This window comes from Pan troglodytes, chromosome 1 (assembly GCF_028858775.2).
Source record: "Pan troglodytes isolate AG18354 chromosome 1, NHGRI_mPanTro3-v2.0_pri, whole genome shotgun sequence".
In the NCBI taxonomy this organism is placed as follows: Eukaryota; Metazoa; Chordata; class Mammalia; order Primates; family Hominidae; genus Pan; species Pan troglodytes.
The window spans coordinates 149,781,243-149,797,388 of NC_072398.2; the positions used below are offsets into that span (position 1 = coordinate 149,781,243).

Genomic DNA, 16,146 nt, shown 5'->3' on the forward strand with positions numbered 1-16,146 from the left:
ACTAAAACAGATGCAAATTGAGATGTGGGATTTCTGGGCTTTAAAAGTAGTTGCAAAACTGTTTTTTAGAAATGGATCCCATACTAACAAGGGATACAAATCAATGCATCAAGAGGAACTAGAATACAATATGGTGTGGCTCACAATTAGAAAATATGAGTTTACTTCATTTTGTTTCTATCTAAATCAATCCTGAAAACTTCACTGATTGTATGTCTCTCTTCTTTTCAATGTATCATTTAAAGGACAGACACATTGATGGAAAATAAATGGATGAAGATGGGCTTTGTGAATCCCAGATCTTACTGTTGGTATGTTTATAAACACTAGCAGGTGAAGGTTACAGTCTAGCATTTATTTTTGCCCTCTTTAGGATACTGTGAGTCAAAATATTTTACAGAAAATGTACTTTCTTGCTCTGGTTTTCTATATTGTTACCTTTATATTATATTGTATTTTTGGCATTGTAGCAACTCAGTGTTTGCACCATTAAATCTGACTATAAAGGGCCTCTGATACTGTACTTTGTTATATTTATGTTTTTAAAATATAAAAACAATATACTCTTGAGGATAAATAGAAACTCGGAATTGCACAATTTCAACTCACTGGCAATGTGACCTGTTCAACATTACATATAATACACTTACATCACTCATAAAACAGAATGTTTACAATTCTTATACTACTTGAAAAATCTCAAAAATGCGTACCATTTGCATTTCATGACATCTTAACAAAATATGGAGTCTTAATGACCACCTCAGCTAACCTAGGATTTTCAGGTAATTTTTACAATTTTAGACAAAGACAAGAGAAATGAAATTACTTAACCTGGAGTCCTTTACATTATAGACTTTTATTGGTTTTGGGTTTTTTTTTGGTTTTTTTTTTTTTTTTTTTTTTGAGCTGTTTGCGGGTTCTTGCAGGGGAGCAAAGCTACTCTTGACAGGAATAATGGTCTTCCTCTATCAGGGGAGGTCATCCTCTTTGACCAAACATGCAGCTTCAGGAGGCATGCCTGGGAAGTGGTAGGGAGGAAAGTGATGCCCGCCTAGCCAGCCACATCAATCCAAATCAAACTTGGTGATCAATGGGGTGACATGTCGCAGCCAGATCACCTTCACATCTGGTTTTTGATTTTTTGAAGAGTGCTCAATGAATACTTACCTATCCTCAATTTTCACATACAAAAAATCAATTTTTAAATCATTGTCCTTGTATACCCTTCTGGACCTCCTTGAATGGGTTGCAGTAACTCTTGCATCCAATATCAAATGACTCATACACCCTCACACACATACATACACACACACTCACAAACAGCACTAACTGAAAAACATGAGAAAATTAATCTGAGTTGCTGCATTTTCTGAAAATACCTGAAAGATAAAGAAAACCAGAAAAAAATTTCACCCAGCTACGGAAAACCTCTCCATATTTTCCATGAGTTCTGCTATCCATCAATATTCAGCAAAAGTTGGAAATAATCATCCCAAAAAATCTTCTCAAAGAAAAACCATCATTTAATACAATCTCCATATCCCAGATATGTCATTTCTCTCATTTTAGTCTCAACAGTACTTTCTGTCTCCCTTTTGCACTCAGAAGGTGAGTTCTGCTTATGGTCCTATGTAACTACCTGTGTAATTTTAAACAAGCCACTTAACCTCTGTGAACTATTGTTCGTTAATTTCTAAAATTTGTATTTTCATGCACGTCTGTGTGAAGAGACCACCAAACAGGCTTTGTGTGAACAACATGGCTGTTTATTTCACCTGGGTGCAGGCCGGCTGAGTCCAAAAAGAGATTCAGTGAAGAGAGATAAGGGTGGGGCCACTTTATAGGATTTGGGTAGGTAAAGGAAAATTACAGTCAAAGGACGTTTGTTCTCTGGCGGGCAGGAGTGGAGGTCACAAAGTGCTCAGTGGGGGTGCTTTTTGAGCCAGGATGAGCCAGGAAAAGGACTTTCACAAGGTAATGTCATCACTTAAGGCAAGAACTGGCCATTTACACTTCTCTTGTGGTGGAATGTCATCAGTTAAGGTGGGGCAGGGCCTTTTCACTTCTTTTGTGATTCTTCAGTTACTTCAGGCCATCTGGGCGTATACCTGCAAGTCACAGGGGATGCGATGGCTTGGCTTGGGCTCAGAGGCCTGACATTCCTGCCTTCTTATATTAATAAGAAAAATAAAACAAAATAGTGTTGAAGTGTTGGGGCGGCGAAAATTTTTGAGGGGTGGTATGGAGAGAGAATGGGTGATATTTCTCAGGGCTGCTTCAAGCGGGATTAGGGGGCAGCATGGGAACCTAGAGTGGGAGAGATTAAGCTGAAGGAAGATCTTGTGGAAAGGGGTGATATCGTGGGGTTGTTAGAAGAAACATTTGTCGTATAGAATGATTGGTGATGGCCTGGATACGGTTTTGGATGAATTGAGAAACTAAATGGAATAACAGAAGGAGAAAAACAGGTATAAAAAGTCTAAGAATTGAGACGACTCAGGATATCTGATTAGAGAGTGCCTAAGGAGATTCAGGATAGTCCTGCCAGCAAAGATTATTTATTTACTTCAAGAGTTAAGAGTGGCAGTTTGGGGATAGCACCAGGAGATATCAGCTGTGATGGCTTGGAAAAACAGTGTAAACCGGCAATGTAAACAAGAGCAGGGCATATATGAGTAGTTGAGAATGGTGAATAGGAGTATGACTAGACAGAAGATAGTAGGGATGACAAGTTTTTTTGGGGCACAATCTAAGTTGGTCTGGTGTCTGGAATGAGACTGGGGCCTAATAAAAAGGAGTGTCTACACAGGAGCGTAAATGGGCTGTACCTTGTAGCATTCCGAGGACAGGCCTGAATTCTGAGAAGGGAAAGTGGTAAAAGTATTGTCCAGTCCTTTTTAAGTTGGTAGCTGAGCTTGGTGACGTATGTTTTTAAAAGACCTTTAGTCCATTCTACTTTTCTTGAAGACGGAGGACCGTAAGGGATATAAAGGTTTCACTGAATACTAAGAGCCTGAAAAACTGCTTGGCTGATTTGACTAATAAAGGCTCGTCTGTTATCAGACTGTATTGAGGTGGGAAGGCTAAACTGAGGAATTATGTCTGACAGAAGGGAAGAAATGACTGCGGTGGCCTTCTCAGACCCTGTAGGAAAGGTCTCTACCCATCCAGTGAAAGTATCTACCTAGACTAAGAGGTATTTTAGTTATCTGACTCAGGGCATGCTGAGTAAAGCTAATTTGCCAGTCCTGGGTGGGGGCAAATCCTCGAGCTTGATGTGTAGGGAAGGGAGGGGGCCTGAATAATCCCTGAGGAGTAGTAGAATAGCAGATGGAACACTGAGAAGTTATTTCTTTGAGGATGGATTTCCACGATGGAAAGGAAATGAGAGGTTCTGAGAGGCGGGCTAGTGGCTTGTACTATAGCATAGCCTGCCTTTGCTGGTGTGTGGCGATTAGGCCTGGTGAAACCGCCATCAATAAATCAAGCGTAATCAGGGTGAGGAACAGGAAAGAAGGAAATTTGGGGAAATGGGGTGAATGTCAGGTGGATCAGAGAGATACAGTCATGGGGGTCAGGTGTGGTATCAGGAATAATGTGGGAGGCTGGATTGAAGTCTGGGCTAGGAACAATGGTAATTGTGGGAGACTCAACAAAGAGTTGAGTATAGCTGAAGGAGCCGGGAAGCAGAAAGTATATGCGTCAGGTATGAGGAAGAAAATAGATTTTGGAAGTTACGAGAACTGTAGAGAGTGAGTTGAGCATAGTTTGTGATTTTGAGGGCCTCTAAAAGTATTAAAGCAGCAGCAGCAGCTGCATGCAGACATGAGGGCTAGGCTAAAACAGTAAGGTCAAGTTGTTTGGACAGAAAGGCTACAGGGTGTGGTCCTGGCTCTTGTGTAGGAATTCTGACCGTGCTAACCATGCCTAGGAAGGAAAGGAGTTGTTGTTTTGTAGAAGGTGCTGGGGTTTGAGAGATCAGTCGGACATGATTGGCAGGGAGGGCACGTGTGTTTTTATGAGAATTATGCCGAGATAGGTAACAGATGAGGATGAAATTTGGGCTTGATTGAAGTAATGGGGGCTGTCTGTGAAGCTTTGCAGCAGTACAGCCTAGGTAATTTGCTGAGCTTGATGGGTGTCAGGGTCAGTCCAAGTGAAATCGAAGAGAGGCTGGGATTAAGGGTGCAAACGAATAGGAAAGAAAGCATGTTTGAGATCTAGAACAGAATAATGGGTTGCAGAGGCAGGTATTGAGGATAGGAGACTATATGGGTTTGGCACCACGGGGTGGATAGGCAAAACAATTTGGTTGATAAGATGCAGATCCTGAACTAATCTGTAAGACTTGTCCAGTTTTTGGACAGGTAAAATGGGGGAATTGTAAGGAGAGTCTATAGGCTTTAGAAGCCCATGCTGTAGCAGGCGAGTGATAACAGGCTTTAATCCTTTTAAAGCATGCTGTGGGATGGGACATTGGCACTGAGCGGGGTAACGGTGATTAGGTTTTAATGGGATGGTAATGGGCATGTGATCGGTTGCCAGGGAAGGAGTAGAGATGTCCCATACTTGTGGGTTAAGGTCGGGGGATAGGAGAGGAAGACGCGAAGGAGGCTTTGGGTTGGGGAGAAGGGCGGCAATGAGATGTGGCTGTAATCCAGGAATAGTCAGGGAAGCAGATAATTTAGTTAAAGTGTCTCAGCCTAATAAGGGAACTGGGCAGGTGGGGATAACTAAAAGGAGTGCTTAAAAGAGTATTGTCTGAGTTGGCACCAGAGTTGGGGAGTTTTAAGAGGTTTAGAAGCCTGGCCGTCAATACCTACAATAGTTATCGAGGCAAGGGAAACAGGCCCTTGAAAAGAAGGTAATGTGGAGTGGGTAGCCTCCGTATTGATTAAGAAGGGGACGGGCTTACCTTCCACTGTGAGAGTTACCCGAAGCTCGGCATCCGTGATGGTCTAGGGGGCTTCCGAGGCGATTGGGCAGTGTCAGTCTTCAGCCGCTAAACTGAGAAGATCTGGGAAGGAGTCAGTCAGAGAGCCTTGGGCCAGAGTTCCAGGGGCTCTGGGAGTGGCTGCCAGGTGAGTTGAACAGTCCGATTTTCAGTGGGGTCCCACACAGATGGGACGTGGCTTAGGAGGAATCCTGGGCTGCGGGCATTCCTTGGCCCAGTGGCCAGATTTCCGGCATGTGTAGCAAGCTCCTGTGGGAGGAGGTTCTGGAGGAACGCCTGGCCGCTGCGGTTCAGGCGTTTGGAAGTTCTTGTGTGCTGGAGATGTGGCTGGGGTTTGTCTCACAGTGGAGGCAAGGAATTGCAACATTTTTCTATTATTGTACACCTTGAAGGCGAGGTTAATTAAATTCTGTTGTGGGGTTTGAGGGCTGGAATTTAATTTTTGGAGTTTTATTTAATGTCAGGAGCAGATTGGGTAATAAAATGTATTTTAAGAATAAGACGGCCTTTTGACCTTTTAGGGTCTAGGGCTGTAAAGTGTCTCAGGGTTGCTGCCAAACAAGTCATGAACTGGGCTGGATTTTTATATTTGATGAAAAAGAGCCTAAACGCTATCTGATTTGGGATAAAGAAAAAGGAGCATTAACCTTGACTATGCCTTTAGGTCCAGCCACCTTTTTAAGAGTAAATTGCTGGGCAGGAGGGGGAGGGCTGGTCACGGAACGAAACTGTAAGCCGGACCAGGTGTGAGGAGGGGAGGTGATAAAAAGATTATAGGGTGGAGGAGCAGAGGCTGAGGAAGAATTGGGACCTAGCTTGGCCTGGCGAGGAGCAGCCAGGGGAGGAAGGGAGAGGTCAGATGGGTCTGTAGAAAAGGAAGATTAGAAAGACTCAGCAACGCTTGGGGTTGGTACTAAGAGGACAGGTGGGAGGGAAAGAAGGAAGATTTGGGACGAGTTGCACGGGGCACAGAGACTAGGAAGGGAGACTGATGTGTAAAAGAATGCCTGGACGTCAGGCACCTCAGACCGTTTGCCTATTTTACGACAAGAATTATTTAGATCTTGCAGGATGGAAAAATTCAAAGTGCCATTTTCTGGCTATTTGGAACTACTGTGGAGTTTGTATTGGAATCAAGCGGCATTGCAGAAGAAAATAAGGCATTTAGGTTTTAGGTCACGTGTGAGTTGAAGAGGTTTTAAGTTTTTGAGAACACAGGCCAAGGGAGTAGAAGGAGGAATGGAGGGTGGAAGGTTGCCCATAGTGAAGGAAGCAAGCCTAGAGAAAAGAGAGTAGAGAAATGGAGGGAAGGGGTTCGGGGGTTCTTACCTTCCAGAAAAGTGGGAAAAGGGGTTGGGGCACAGAGATAAGAGGTCGGGGCGTGGAAATAAGGGATGGGGCACAGAAATAAGAGGTCAGGGCACAGAAATAAGGGATTGGGGCACAGAGATATAAGAGGTTGCGGCACAGAAATAAGGGATTGGGGCTCAGAGATATAAGAGGTTGGGGCATGGAAATAAGGGATTGGGGCACAGAGATACGAGGTTGGGGTGCAGAAATAAGGGATTGGGGGTTCTTGCCCCATAGAAAAGCAGGACTTGCCGCTAAGGGTGAAGGAGCAGGGGTTGAGGGGTACTTGCCCCTCCCCCAGAAAAGCAGAGAAGGGGTAGAGACAAGGAGAGAAGGGGTTGGGGTACTTGCCCCTTCCCCAGAAAAGTGGGACTTGCCGCTAAGGGTGAAGGACCAAGGCAGGAGTCCCTGCGTGGTCTGACACCTTTGAAATGTGGGGGAATAATCACAGAGGCGTCCCTGCAATGATTAAACACCAAGGGAAGGCTGCCTTCCCAGTCCGTGACTGGCGCCGGAGTTTTGGGTCCACGGATAAAACGTGTCTCCTTTGTCTCTACCATAAAATGAAATGAATTGAAATTAAGAGAAGGGAGAGATTGAAGTGTGGTGCCAAGATTGAAAGGAGAAAGAGATTGAATTGTGGTGCCAAGATTGAAAGGAGAAAGAGATTGAATTGTGGTGCCAAGATTGAAAGGAGAAAGAGGTTGAGGGATAATGAGGGAGGTTGAAGAGAGTAAAAAGAGGCTGCTTACCAGATTTGAAATTGGTGAGAGATGTTTCTTTGGCTGGTCGGTCTGAGGACCTGAGGTTGTAGGTGGATCTTTCTCATGGAGCAAAGAACAGGAGGACAGGGGATTGATCTCCCAAGGGAGGTCCCCTGAGCCAAGTCATGGCACCAAATTTCATGCACGCCCGTGTGAAGAGACCACCAAACAGGCTTTGTGTGAACAACATGGCTGTTTATTTCACCTGGGTGCAGGCCGGCTGAGTCCGAAAAGAGAGTCAGTGAAGGGAGATAAGGGTGGGGCCACTTTATAGGATTTGGGTAGGTAAAGGAAAATTACAGTCAAAGGACGTTTGTTCTCTGGCGGGCAGGAGTGGGGGTCACAAAGTGCTCAGTGGGGGTGCTTTTTGAGCCAGGATGAGCCAGGAAAAGGACTTTCACAAGGTAATGTCATCACTTAAGGCAAGGACCAGCCATTTACACTTCTTTTGTGGTGGAATGTCATCAGTTAAGGTGGGGCAGGGCCTTTTCACTTCTTTTGTGATTCTTCAGTTACTTCAGGCCATCTGGGTGTATACCTGCAAGTCACAGGGGATGCGATGGCTTGGCTTGGGCTCAGAGGCCTGACAGTATGAAAATATCTGGCTTGGTCTATCATACTGGGCTGTAGTGAGGATCAACATGAAAATCTTGAAAGTGAAAGTGTCAAGTGCTATTGACATAAACTATAAACATTTATGTTTAGTGTATACAATCTTTTTTTTATTATTATACTCTAAGTTCTGGGATTCATGTGCAGAATGTGCAGGTTTGTTATATATGTATACATGTGCCATGGTGGTTGGTGATCCATCAACCCGTCATCTACATTAGGTATTTATCCTAATGCTATCCCTCCCCTAGCCTCCTACCCTCCAGCAGGCCCCAGTGTGTGATGTTCCTCTCCCTGTGTCCATGTTTTCTCATTGTTCAACGCCCACTTATGAGTGAGAACATGCAATGTTTGGTTTTCTGTTCCTGTGTTAGTTTGCTGAGAATGATGGTTTTCAGCTTCATCCATGTCCCTGCAAAGGACGTGAACTCATCCTTTTTTATGGCTGCATATTATTCCATGGTGTATATGTGCCACATTTTCTTTATCCAGTCTATCATTGATGGGCATTTGGGTTGGTTCCAAGTCTTTGCTATTGTGAATAGTGCTGCAATAAACATACGTGGCATGTGTCTTTATAGTAGAGTGATTTATAATCCTTTGGGTATGTACCCAGTAATGGGATTACTGGGTCAAATGGTATTCCTGGTTGTAGATCCTTGAGGAATTGCCATACTGTCTTCCACAAAGGTTGAACTAATTTACACTCCCACCAATAGTGTAAAAGCATTCCTATTTCTCCACATCCCCTCCAGCATCTGTTGTTTTCTGACTTTTTAATGATCACCATTCTAACTGGTATGGGATGGTATCTCATTGTGGTTTTGATTTGCATTTCTCTAATGACCAGTGATGATGATCTGTTTTTCATATGTTTGTTGGCCACATAAATGGGATCTAATTAAACTAAAGAGCTTCTGCACAGCAAAAGAAACTATTATCAGAGTGAACAGGCAACCTACAGAATGGGAGAAATTTTTTCCAATCTATCCATCTGACAAAGAGCTAATATCCAGAATCTACAAGGAACTTAAACAAATTTACAAGAAAAAACAACCCCATCAAAAAGTGGGTGAAGGATATGAACAGACACTATGCAAGCAATCTTTAGCTAGACAGATAGAATTAAATCTGAATATTCCTCCATTCTGAGAGTTACATGTGCCTCTTTAGCTTTTATAGTGACCTGTTCCTATTTTATTTATTTATTCAGCAAATTTTGAATATTACCATTCTGAGTGATGAGTTCATAGTCAAGGTGTGTGTAGGGAAACAGGAGTAGTGTTTGAAAAAAGGAGGAGTATGGGTCTCACTTTCTATATCTGCCCTTCCTATTGAGCTTCTTGAGACCTAGGCAGGAGTGGCATGAAATGGCTCCACATGGGGGTGCTGGCACAGTGCTCCTGGTGGCTGGAGGGATGACATCCAGCCTCCACTCTGCTTGTTGGCCCATGTGCCCTGCTGAGAGAGGTGCTGTGTCTACTTGGAACTAATTACTCTCTTTTGCAATCTTCAAAAGTCAAAGTTTGGGTTAACCCTGTGTCTCTCTTCCTTTGGGATCCCTACTTATCTCTTCAGGCTGAAGAGGATCATTCTTAACCTTCTAAGAAATGCCAGCTTCTTCAGTTCATATGTTAAGTAGTTTTTCTCTATGTTCTAGCCATTTCTCAGACTATTATACAGGAAATTTGTCTGATCATATTTTTCTAACACCCCGACAAATTCCACCATATAAGAACTACCATAGAAATAAAACTACATCAACATGATAGAGTGTAGCACCTATAGATAATATGACATGTCATTTATGCCTTTGAAGTCCCTGTCCCTAAGCTCTTGGGGTCAAAAGATAACACACATTTCCTAGACTTTCCTATCCTAATTTTTGCAGTTTTACTGCGTAATATTTGGGTTGAAATTCTCTGCCATTTCTTCATACTTCAATATAATTAGTGTTCTGAAAGCATGCTATTGAAATAATTTGGAAAGTTTTAAATCTTGAATGGTACACAGAGAAAAGTTAAAATTTTAAATAGGAATGTCCAATTAATCTACAAAGTGAACTTTAAATATTCCCATATATTTTGTCCTCAAAAATCCTTATTTTTCATTCATGCATAATCATTACACATTCCAAGAATATAGAATTATTAAAGCATATAAATTCTAAAACTTGTGGCTTGTTCCTGGAAATAATTACATTGATTGAGGCACTGCGTATTTGAAGTAGAATGTTTTTGCGAGTTGCTGCAGGAGAAAACTCTTAGGCTTCATAAATCTAAATTGAGTGACTGAGAAAAAAAGAAAAGGTCTATAAAGCTATGAATACCTGTTCTAGTAAAGGATGCAAAAATTTCAATAAAGAAATAATTGGTAATCTTGAATTCAGTGACAGAAAATTATAAATCTGTCTCTCTTATGAAGTCTCTTGTGTGAAATATGGATGAGTTGAGGTTATAAAAAAGCATGTTTACCAGCAGGAGCCTAAATCAACATCTTTGAACATGATAGTTCAGAAAGTAGCAGGGAGCCGCTGTTCCTGACATAGGCAACACTGACATTTATTTATTTAATTTTTAACTTTCCGACTGCAGCCATCCTTTCTCCTGCCCTGTCCCTCCCTACTTTTGCTCTTGGTTAAAATAAACCGTTATAGCATTAAATCTGTCTACCATAGTTAATTACTTTAGTCATGTGCCAAAGCATTTAGTTCCAGCACCTTCTCTCTATGGGTTTTGAAGACACAGCTTAATATTAGGTTGCATGGTGGTTGCTGCACATCTTCAAACCATAAAGACCATGTCAAGTGCTCCAAGGAATAATGAAATATTAATTTCCAGACAAAAAATTAAGTGGCTTAAAGAAGAAGCTGTTGTCTATCCCAGGAGTGGCTTTTAAGACATTGATATCTGTGCTTTGAACACATCTATTCTTAGCCATTCAAACCACACGTAATGTTCCCTAAGTAACTGTCTGCTTTCAATCGAGTAGCACACAGATTGAAACCACCAATCCCTTCTTCTGTCAGATCACCACTATGAAAAAAGGCTCCCCTTTTCTTTTCCACACTCTTTTATTGTTTGACAACATTACGCCAAGATAAAAAAAACCTGTTACTGTTTTGTAAACACTGGAAGAAAAAAAATTATTCAATGCTTAAAGGAATAGCAACACCCAAATATGTTGTGCATATGAATTTGGTCATGCTGCTCCATCCTTATGTCATTAAATACTTTATTTGTGAAGAGAAAACCACAAATGCCGAAAGGAAACCTTTTCCTCATGCACCCACACACCAAATATTTATAAAGTAATTTTTGTGTGTCAGGGTTGAAATGTAAATGTTCCTATCCAAAATTAAAAAAATGATTAAGAGAAAAATGGATAGAAATAAATTGTTCTAAAATTGACTCCAATAACACTAGTGCTCAATAAATATTGAGCAATGATAAAGTAGTTTCAAGAAGTACAAAAAGTAACAACCTATTCTTAGCTATATATTGTTGGCCTTGAAATTGAAAACTCCATTCAGAAGTGTGTTATAATATTTGATGATGGCATCAGCTTTTCTACTTTACTGCCAATTTTCCTGCAAAGCAAGAGCATGGTGAATGCTTAACTGACTCTTAAAGAACAATTATTTGTAAATAGTTTGTGGGGGTAGGATGCCGAGGGCTATACGGGCAAAAGCAACTAGGCAATCACAATAAGAACTGGCTTTGGGAAGAATTCTTGAAGCAGAGAAGATGCTTGCAGAGAAAGGCAGAGTAGATCACCACCAGCAACCACTTAGAGAAGCCTCAGAGCAGCAAGATAAGAGGATGGTGGAGAAACATCATTTAATGAGTAAAGGCTTAAAGGGGTCCCTTTTCTCATCAATAATTGCATAAAATATACATGGTCCACATGGATTATACATAAATATTATGTTGAGGGACATGATGTCATAAGAAATCTCTTTTCTGTTAATGTTCCCAGAACTCTTTGATAGAATCAATACTCGTAGTCGTGATTCATTAAAAGAAATACATCTGTCTCCAATACAATGAAGTCTTGTGGAACCCAGGTTTTTAAGGCTTTTGTATTTACTATTCAAGAGCTGGATGGCCAAATAGGAAAGAAATCTTACTGATTCATGAGCTTAGCAAGCACCTGCAGCACGCTGCATTTAATACTCAGAATTGGTATTCATACTGGAATTGCTACTAGAAAGATCCATCATTTGACTTTATAGAATCGCCTGTTTATAATCTTATGATAGCCCAAAAAAGCCTAGGCTATTCAAGCATTTATTATTCCTAATTAGCATCTCTTTTAGATAATTTAGTCTGCTCTTAAGTCTCTTTGTATTTTCTTGCACTAGAATATTAGGATTTGTTTGGCTTAAAAAACAGTTTAATTCATTATAAGACTTTCGAAATGACAAGTTCTATTTTCTCTGTAGCGCTTCAATTTCAATAGTCTCACTAGGAAGCAGATTGAGGAAGCAGGGCTTGAATGTTGAAATGAGTACATCTGGAATTTTGTCTACCTGTAAGTAGGAACTACTGCCAAGAGTAGAGGGAGGAGAAGTCTCAATGATGGCTGTACTGTATCTCTAGCATTTACCCCTGGTGAGGCATTTGCCAATTTACATCTACAAATCAACTAGTGCTTCTGTTGACACCTTTTCCGAGTTGTTACTTTTAGCATCCCTTCTGCGTTACACACTGAACACAGTATGTTTTCAGTAACTAATTTAGTATTATGTATTTAGCAGCACTGAAAGATGACTTGTCTCTTGAAATAATGCATTCTAGCAAGACTTGAGACTTAAGCTAAAAATGGGATTTTTGACCCATAGTGTTAAAGGATTCAACACTTGAGAGTCATCTCTTTTCACTAACAAATAAAAAGGTATGTTGTAACAAAGGTGCCACTTCGGTGCAGGCTGTTGATGTTTGTGGACAGTGAGGCATATGGAAACTTTCTGCACTTTCTGTTCAATTTTGCTGTAAACGTAAAATTGCTTTAAAAAATAAAGTCTACTTAAAAAGGGATTGAGTAAATACTCAATTTGTACAAATAGAGACAAAATATTTATATTATTTTTAGATATTTGGTTTCATACTTCAGGTTGATTTTATATTTGTCCTGACTTACCTGTTTATGATTGTACATTTATAACTTAGTGAATTTAAAAATCTTAAGCCAACTTTTTCTGTTGGTTGTCTGCTGAATGCAGCTTTCTCTAAAGTTGCAATCACCATGCAGAAAATTTTAAGAATATTATACATTATTTTTCAGCCTAAGCAGCTGAATCAGTGACTAGAATTGACAAGATTTTGAATTATAAATATGGCAGTATAGCTATATAGAATTCTTGCCATTGATATTTTTGCATATGAGCTGGAATATGGAAAGAAAATGAACTGAAGACTAAAGTGTATGAGAAAGGAGGATGATAGAATAAGTGAGAGATCCACCTTATTGGAAAACAACCTTAGCAGTGAAGACATAAAATTGAAAGATAAAATGCGTTATTTTTCTCTCTTACACATTCATTTATCTATTCTTGTCTTTTGTTCAGTTTATTTTGGTAATGAATACATAATCTTTTTTTGGCTATATTGTGATCTAGAATATACCAAATCTAAAGCAGAATGAGATGCAGTGTTAGAGTTTTGGAGAAGGTACATGTTGAAAGTGTATTTGATAAAATGTAAATCAAACAATTTAACTCACTCATCAGAAAAAAAAATGACCATGGATATACTTGGGTCACACTCACTGAAAAAAGCACACGCCTTACAAAGAGTAAGAACTTATGCAGACGGAATCTTTCTAATCTCCATCCACATGTATATTGCATGCAACCACTCAGGATTTAGAAACCAGAAAAACAGAATTTACAATGTGAGACCTGGTGTTCAGAATGTTGAACAAAGAATTTGACACTGTTCATTGCTTCACAAACAGAATTTTCAGAATCTCAGACAGCCAAAGCCACGCTCTCTGCATGGAATGATAGGCTTGGATCTGAGAGAAAAAATTTAAAAGCATAGTCTGTTTTGATGTGATAGCATCCTACATGGCAAATTAACTTCCCCACCCCCAAAAGTTCAGTTTGTTTTCCCAAACTATAGACTTCTTTTACACCCACTTAAAATATGTAGATTTGTTTTTTTTTTTTTTATCAGTTTTGTTTTGTAGGGTAAATGATTCAATCACTCAGACTGTCAGCAAAAGCAGTTTGAGCGATTCCTTAGTGTTAAAGGTGCTAACTTGCCTCTTGTGTAGTCGAGATTCACAGAGAAAATTAGATTCTTCCACACTAGGGCAGAGGTGTTAGTTCTAAACAACTGAAGTGCAAGGCAATCCCTCTTTCTCTCCTTTCTGGCTCTTTTCCAAATAGGTTAATAGTAAAAGTTGGATTCAGTGAAGAAAGAACTAAATGACAGCAAATTGAGACTGCACTGAGATATTTAGCAAATCGTAGGGGCAGCTTGATACCCTTTGTATTCACAATAAAAGAAAAATGTAGCAATAACTGAAATATTCTTCAAAATGTAGCATTCTATGGCTTTGAAGCTGGCTGCCCATCACTGAAAAAGAGAACAAAGCATGAGCATGTTTATATACACACAAACTGAAATAGAAGAACTCAAAGACAGAAAACTAAACCACAGAGAAACAGAAAAAGGGATAAAGGGAGAATCAATATGTAACAGTGCAAAAGAAAAGTTTGGATCTAAATCTAAGCTGCTAAATAGCAGACCAGCAGGCTCATTGTTCACTGGAAAAAGATTACCACTTAAGCATTTAAAGTGAAAATATACTTAAGAAAGCCCTTTCAAGCTTTGCTTATTTCCACGCTATCCCATTAAAAGGTACCATTGCATACTAACGAAAGTAAACATGAAGGAAGGGGAAATGGGGGAGCTGAAGGAGGGAGTGGGGGAGAAAGTTAGAGAGAGAGGGGGAGAGAGAGAGAGAGAGATCAATCCTATTAGTACATTTTTTTCTTTTTTCAAAGAGAGTTTAGAATTTTGAGTTTCTGCAAAGCAGAGTTCTCAAACCACAAAAAGATTCTGCGTTTGCTGGTTTTGTTGTTGTTGTTGTTTTGTTTTTTAATTTTAGTATCAGTAGTAGCAGTCCCAGAAGAAATCTCCCAGTGACATTTTAAATAAGAATTCAGACAGGCTGTTAGAGGAAAAATGAAAGAAAAACAAAAACAAATGTAAAACGAAACCAAACTAAATATGCTAGCTTCGTCAATCAAGGTGAGTTTGTGTTTGTCTGATTAATTCCACCGTCTCTGTAACAGCCGAGTTCTCACTGCAGCTGCTATTCTCAACTGCTTGTAGCATTAACTTTTAAAACTTTAATTTTCCAGTCAGATGCCAAGCATACCTGAGATCATTTATGATGGGCATGATTAGCCATGCTTGTTAGGCATAGTAACCATGGGGTCTTTTCTGCAATGAGAAATTAAACTTTAAAAAGTCATTCTGATTTACAACTATACAAATTCTCACAACGTGGTAATAAAGAGGATACATGATGAAACCTGACAGGATGTTAAGCTTCTTGCACAAGTGTGGACAGCTGAAGAGGCAAGAAATAATACAGTTGTCACTGGGCTGTTTCACCTCAACACCGAGCAAACAAAAAGAGCGTTGTTAATCAGTTCAACTCTTCAGCTGGATAATCCTAAACCGGTAATTGATAAATGGGAAAACCATACGGACTCAACTCTGTGATTCATAAAACACATGAATATTCATACCATCTCCTTTGGTCAAGAAGCATTCTACATGCTTCTAAGGCAGGGTTTGAAAGAGGAATACAAATAGTTTCTTGCTCAGCAGTAAAATACTGCTCCCCGTTTAAGGCCAATTTTCTCCTATTAAAAGTGAAGTTTAGCAATACACAGAGGACAGTAAACACGGTAAATGTAGGTAAGTGACAAATGGTTCCTCAGGAAATGCTGCACTTCAGCTTTTTCATACAGCTGCACTTGGAAAAATATTAAATCTTTAAAGGAAACAGAATACTTACAATACCAGAGAAAGCGTGGCAGCAATCCATTTTCACCCTGGAAATACTTAATCTCTCTATTTATAAGAATAATTTATATTTCAATAAAACCTTATCATCTGAATTTCTGATATGCTGGATACAAATAATTTGGTCTGTGGATGCCAGTGTGGAAATTCTTAAAATAGTTTTTAAACATAATGTTGATGTAGAATACTCTGCAGCATATTAATAAAATCCACTTAAAATACTCAAATATTTACAGTATCTGTGATAATTAATTTTACCTTTAGAAAATGTATCTAATTTAAGGTGAAATAAATTCAATGTACCTATCAACCCAAGTTTATCCACTAAAATGTATATAACAAATTGTTAAAAATGGAATTATATCTTCAGCACATCTGTAGTTAGAGATATTGTGGGAAATCAGTTATATAAAAT

General features: G+C 39.8%; 1 long non-coding RNA gene across 1 annotated transcript; it reads right to left on the bottom strand.

Annotated features, from left to right (window-relative positions):
* Window positions 1-1,773: 1,773 nt before the first annotated feature.
* LOC129143210 (uncharacterized) lies at window positions 1,774-7,331 on the bottom strand. The gene is made up of 3 exons (XR_008546361.2): window positions 7,060-7,331; window positions 4,919-5,020; window positions 1,774-2,111 (listed from the first exon to the last, which is right to left on the bottom strand). It is a non-coding gene; the product is annotated as an uncharacterized LOC129143210 (long non-coding RNA).
* Between the last annotated feature and the right edge of the window lie 8,815 nt (window positions 7,332-16,146).